The sequence below is a fragment of the Mus pahari genome, chromosome 14, assembly GCF_900095145.1.
Source record: "Mus pahari chromosome 14, PAHARI_EIJ_v1.1, whole genome shotgun sequence".
Lineage (NCBI taxonomy): Eukaryota > Metazoa > Chordata > Mammalia > Rodentia > Muridae > Mus > Mus pahari.
In genome coordinates this window covers 33,232,073-33,238,143 of record NC_034603.1, presented here as the reverse complement: position 1 = coordinate 33,238,143, position 6,071 = coordinate 33,232,073, and the positions used below count along the sequence as shown (strand labels likewise).

General features: G+C 43.0%; 1 long non-coding RNA gene across 1 annotated transcript in view; it reads right to left on the bottom strand.

The window, feature by feature from the left end:
* Positions 1–374: 374 nt before the first annotated feature.
* LOC115065383 overlaps positions 375–6,071 on the bottom strand; it is a 9,915-nt gene continuing 4,218 nt past the window's right edge. The window contains exon 4 of the long non-coding RNA XR_003845179.1: positions 375–1,353. This is a non-coding gene — a long non-coding RNA (uncharacterized LOC115065383). The remainder of the gene's footprint in view (positions 1,354–6,071) is intronic.

The following is a 6,071-nucleotide window of genomic DNA, read 5'->3' as shown; positions in this document are numbered from 1 at the left end:
TGGCCTCATTGCTTAGAACAAGGTGACTCCAAAAGACCCTCTTTGCTCTGGGGCTCCTGGAACGCAGGCATGAAACCAGTAATATGTTCCCCAGATGTAAAATGTAAGGGAGCACCCGAAATCTCAGGAAACAAGGTGGTTAAGATTTTAATGGAAGATTTGAAACTTTTCGTGCAAAAAAATGATGATAAATGATAAAATATTAAAATACTATATAAAGATCAAGAATGAGATCAGGATCAGCATGAAGGGAATAAGTTGAACACATAGTGTACTAGATTTTTTTATGGTATTTAAATTTTAATGTTTTTTTTTTTTTAGCATAGATTCTTTTTTGCATTAGCTTACACAACTTTCTGTTGCATTACAGTATGTATCTCGATAGCTGAAGGGTTTGGAAACTCACAAAATTTGTCCCAAGGCAAACTGCTAGAACCTGCTAAGCTACTGGGGGGGGGGGAGGAGCTCCTTCAACTCAGGCTCCTGCCGTAGTCACTCCTGAGGGAAGTGTTCCTCAGCCGTTCCCAGTAAGCCTTTCCCACCTCAACCCAAGGTTATCTCTATCAGGGACAGCAGCCCCAAAATAGGGAGACATCATGTCAGTTGAAAAGATGTACATGATAAACACACTGAGTTTGAGGCTCAGTCCTACAGTTTACTAAAAGTGTGAGACTGGGCAACAGTCCTAGCTCCAGGGTCTCTGTTTGCCTTTGCTGTAAGATGACGATAGTGCCTCCTCTCTCTGGGCTACGGTGAAGGGTAAAACCTCAGCCTAGTGGTCAGCAAATAGTAGGTGTTTAGGTCATAGTCTTAGCCCCACTCCTGTTTCAGACACCTGCCAGCAGACTGAAGGAGAAACAACGCAACTTTTCATGGCCAGACTTGAAGCCTCATGAAGTAGTAAGAAGCCGCTCTTGCTGCTTCCTTCTTTCTGTCTTTTGCCCAAGCAGTGCGGTTGGTCATCAGCTTTCAGATACATCAACGCTCTTGACCATTTGACTGATGCGGAGTCCACTTGCCACTTCTTGGTAATACCATAGTGTGTGAGGTCTTCTCTGTTAGCTGTTTCTAAACATCTATGATTAGGCACAATTAGGGAGTGGGAGCCTGCTTTGCTTCTCCTTTCAGCCTAGAAGGAAGCCCTGAGGGGCAAATTATCAGGAGCCAGGCCGCAGCGTCTGTCAGCCAAGGACTCGGGAATCCACAGCTCATTCAGACACAGTATCTCATTATCAGCACCGGGAGCTTTATCTCTGCTGCCCAAGGGACTCCAGCTGTTTGTGTCTCGTTAACAGAATCTTATTTTCTCAGAGTCCAGAGATTCGTAAATAGTAGGAAACGAAGATCAGTATTCTAGAATGTGGGGAAAACAGGAAGATGAACAGAGGGTATAAACCTTCCTCGTAGGGTAGAGTAAATGCATACCTGAGGGTTGGTCAACCAAGCTGTAGTCCTAGTAATTGTGAGATGTGCCCATCTTCTTTCTTAGCACCTGTCAAAGCCATTTAGAGATACTAGGACCTCAACAACAACAGCCGTCCTCCTCCTCCCCCAGCCTCTGTCTGCCAGATCCAGAAACAATTTCCTTGCTGTATATATTCAAGATGGATGCGTGCATCTGACTTATATTTTCCGTTCATTCTCTTCTATGGTATTTTTCTGGCCAGCAGGTGCTTTTAATAATAGGTCTGGGTGAATAGTTGTAACAGAAAAATCCAGGTACTGTGACAAAAGATCCAAAAACAAAACAAAACAAAACAAAAAAAACAAACACAAAAACAAACAAAAATTCTATTTCCCAAGCTGCAAGATTTTTCAAAGCAGAAACAGATGTACCCAGAGCAGTGTCACACACTGGTATTCCCATGCAGCCCAGCTCCACACTCACTGAGCTGGTGTCCTGCAAGGTTTAAATAGAGGTGCTTGGGTATCTACCATTCACACTGAGACCACTATGTGTTTCCTCATGCCCTAGCTGTTCTCTACAGCAATGATAGACAGGCAAACAGACGCTTGCTGCCATAGCTACTTCTCCCTCTGATTAAAACATGCTAAGGATTGAGGTAAATCTGTCCATATTTCCCTCATTTCTCTAGCTACCTCCTTAAACATGGATTAAGATTTCATTTTTTTTTTTTTAAGATTTCATTTTTTATTTTTTTTAGGCAAAAACATACGTGGAAAAGGAAGAGACATGGTGGCTAGTTATTCTAGTTATTCCTGACAAACACCTCAAAATTAGTTGTTACATCTCCCCATCTTTCACATATTCCAAGTGAAGCTCAGGAGAAGTTAATGATTCTTGCCCAGAGCTACAGAGTGGGAGAGCCTGGGAGCTAGAACCTAGGCCTGGATCTGCATGTATACTGCATGTATACTGCATGTATACTGCATGTATACTGAGTGAGGTTGCTAGGGAAGAGTGGGCACTCAGAGCCTCCATGAGCACAGATAGAGAGCTGTGGGGCAAGGTGTGACCTGTGTGCTGTCCAGCACCAAGTTTCCACACATGCAATTGCAATTTATCTGCAGCGAGGCAGGCGAGTCGTGTGCAGATAATCCAAAAATAGTTTCTAATTTTTCTTGGGATAAATATAAAGTTTTGGCAACAGGCACCCCTTTTCAAAGTGTGTTTGGATTAACAGCTGCGCAAAAAGGCATTTCTGTTCTGAAGATTTGCCAGCTAATGGGCAGAGGGGAACTAAGAATGGTGCCAGCCCCTTCTTCCTCTCCAGGGGACTATGTCAATCCACAGAGCTGCCATTGAGAAGACACAAACTACAATGACATGCCGGGACTGCCTTGCGTCTTCACCGCTCTTGAGCGTGAAACCCATTCAACCATGCCCTCACTTCTCCCGGGAGGAAACAAAGATGGGGTTAGGATGGTCTAGCCAAAGGCACACAGAAAACTAATAAAGAAAAGGATAGGAATCCAAGTGTTTTAATCTCATCTCTTTCCAATGTCCACCACCTCTCCAAGGGCAGACCTGTTCCTGGGTAAAGCAATGCTGACAGGCAGTTCAAAGACTAGCAAGTGCCAAAAGTATTCCCACCCCAGAAGCTCAGCTCCTGTAGCTCCTTCCCTTCTGTAAACTAAGCAGAGACAATGCTGAGACACATGGACAGAGCAAACAGAGCTGAGCCTTACTGTCAAGCAGACCCCGTAACTTTGAACAGGTTATTATTACACATCTGTTGCCTTTTCTGCAACTGCAAAGTTCAGTCATTTGAGAACTCAGGATGCTTCTCACAGAGGGATCTGGCACACATGAAGAAGGATCTGGCACACATGAGCACTTCTGATAGTGCCAACAGGTGACCTCATGAAAGGTAATGGGTCTTGCCTGCTCCAACCTCTTCAGGTCAATCTAATTCTCTTAAGAAACTCATTGGTTAAATGTATCTGGTGATTCCGGGAGTGGATCTTTACATTAGCCACTTGTTTGCAAAGATAAGTCTAATTCTAACTCACCCAGATTTAGAAGTTTTAGCCCATGATCAACTAGACCCTGCTTGACTATTGATTTGGACCTCTGGTGAGGCCACTGGTTACAGCAGGGTAACTATTCACCACTTGACCAGGATGTGAAAGGGCAGAAAAGGAAGTTGTCTGGATCCCATATTCCCCTTTGAAGGCCTTCTTCCCTGTGATCTGAGTCCTCTATAAGAGTCTACCTTCTCAAAAGTTCCCCCATCTCCTAAAGTCACCGCCCTAGTGTTCTTGAACATGCGGACCTTCGGGAGACACTAAACAGTCTGGCCATAGTGGTCTCTAAAATTTATGTTCCAAACATGTGCAGTGTGTGGGATTTAATATAGTAAATCGGTACAGGCTGACGAACAGGGTCCACCCTCCTTGATGCTACGACTCAGTCATATTTTTCTTTCCCATAATCACAGTGGCATACAGAAGCCATGACACCACTGGGCAGGAATGTAGGGAAGGAGAGAGAGACAGGAAGTGACACTTTCCTAGAGCACAGGCTTGGATATAAGGTAGACCAAAGATGCCCATGTCCAAAGAGGAGAGCCCTCCTATCTGTAAGAGCCAGACCAGAGAAAAGCCATATTGTTATGTTAGCAGAGACCTAGGACTTCCTGTTAGCATGCTTTTAAACTTTCCTTTTCAGGATCCTGGGTGAAATTTGAAAATAGTCAGTCAGGGTTTAGTAATCATATTTTATAGGCAAGGAGACTGGGGCTCAAGGAAGGAAAGTAACGTCTCCAAGCTCATACCACTTGCTTGAGAGCAGAGGCTGTACTTGATTACTCTTTGACTCCTCAGGGCCCAAGTTACAGATGCTTCTGTAAGCAGCTCTTGAGGGAAGGATTCCCTCCATATGCTGCTGCCTGTGCGGCTTGCATTGGAATCAGCCAGTGTTGTCAATCACCTTATCGCACAGAGCATGGCCTCAGAAAACCTCGGTGATCACAGACTGAGCCAAGGGTAAGTCTGAGACACAAATATTTATGTAGCCATCCTACAGGCAGTGTTTTGCTACAAATGTTCTCACATAACTCCAACACATCAATTACTTAAAGGTCAATTGTTTGCCCAGTTTTAAACATAATCAAGAGGCCTGCCTGAATTATAATTCTTTTGGGAAAACCGAATCAGTACCACCCAGTGACCCTTTTGATTGATTGAGAAAATTTTTATGTAATTAGGAAAGAACAGAATGAACAGTCAAATCAACCGTGACTGTGTCAGAGGAATTAAAGGAACTAGTTTTGTGGTTCTATATGTGAAGAGCCCCAGGTCCACACTCTCACAGCTCTCTAAGATGGTGAAACTGGGACCCAGGCAATACTTTGGGGGCCGGTGGGGGGGGGGAATAGCGTGCTTTGTTCCTTATATAAGGGTGTCTATATGCTCGTCTTCTCTGAAGACTTAGCCCCCAGTCTCTGACCTTCATTCTCATCTGCATTGGATTTTTCTCTCTGCTCCATTCTCTCATTCATTCTCTGTAACAAAAAACCTCAAGGTGGTGGAATTCTGAAAATATGGCCACCCTTTTGCACCATGGAACTGGACTCACTAGTCCTGGAGCACAGAGCCTCTCATACCAACCAGCCATACAAGCTGACACATAAGAAGCAATTTCAGTCTCGAAAAACTAATAAATAAATAAATAAATAAATAAACAAATAAATTAAAAAAAAAAAAAAAGAAAGAAGCAATTTCAGTCCCAGACTCCACACTGCTCTATGAAGACTTAGAAAAGTTCCTGATTGGCATTCTTGCCCATGATTCTGCCATCTACCATGAGGTCCTCACCAGAGTGAAGCTGATAGGGCTCTTAGCTCTCTAGAACTCTGAGCTATATAAGCCATCCTTCTTTATAATGTTATGCTGCCTGGGAATTTTTCATTACAGTAATGAAAACTGGACCATCGCAGAACACGTCTCATCTCCCAACACTGGACAGGTATTTATCTGTAAGAATGATCACGGGTGGGGCAGCGACAAGGCCAAAATCCTCAACAATCTTCCAAAGGAACCTGATCTATTAGTGGACAGGAATGGCCCATTATTTCAATAGCAGTTATTGGAACAATTGTGGGCAACCTGATCTCTCCGAAACATACTCAAGACAATTAAGGAAGAGTCCACATTTATAAAATATGTCCAATAAAGGCAGGAATGGCTTCAGAAAATGTTTACTAGCAATTTTAAAATGGCAGTTACCTTTTAAAATGAAATGAATGTTGTACAGAGCAATGGATTTCAAATAAAATGGAATAATTTAATTATGGTACAAGACGTCTTCCCATAACTGGGAGTATAAGAGACAAACATGATAAAGGATTATGAAGATGAGAAATACAGAAAGAACGACCCAGATGTCGGTGTTGTATGTAACAAGAATTCCTGAGAGGTCAGAATATTAAAAAAAAAATGGCCAAAGAACTGAAAGAAAGTTATCCTGAACTGGAAAAAGATAGGAATCTTTTTAGTTTGAAAATATTCATTCAGTATTATATAGTATAAGCTGAAACATATCGTTCTCTCTCTTTCTCTCTCTCTCTCTCTCTCTCTCTCTCTCTCTCTCTCTCTCTCTCTCTCTC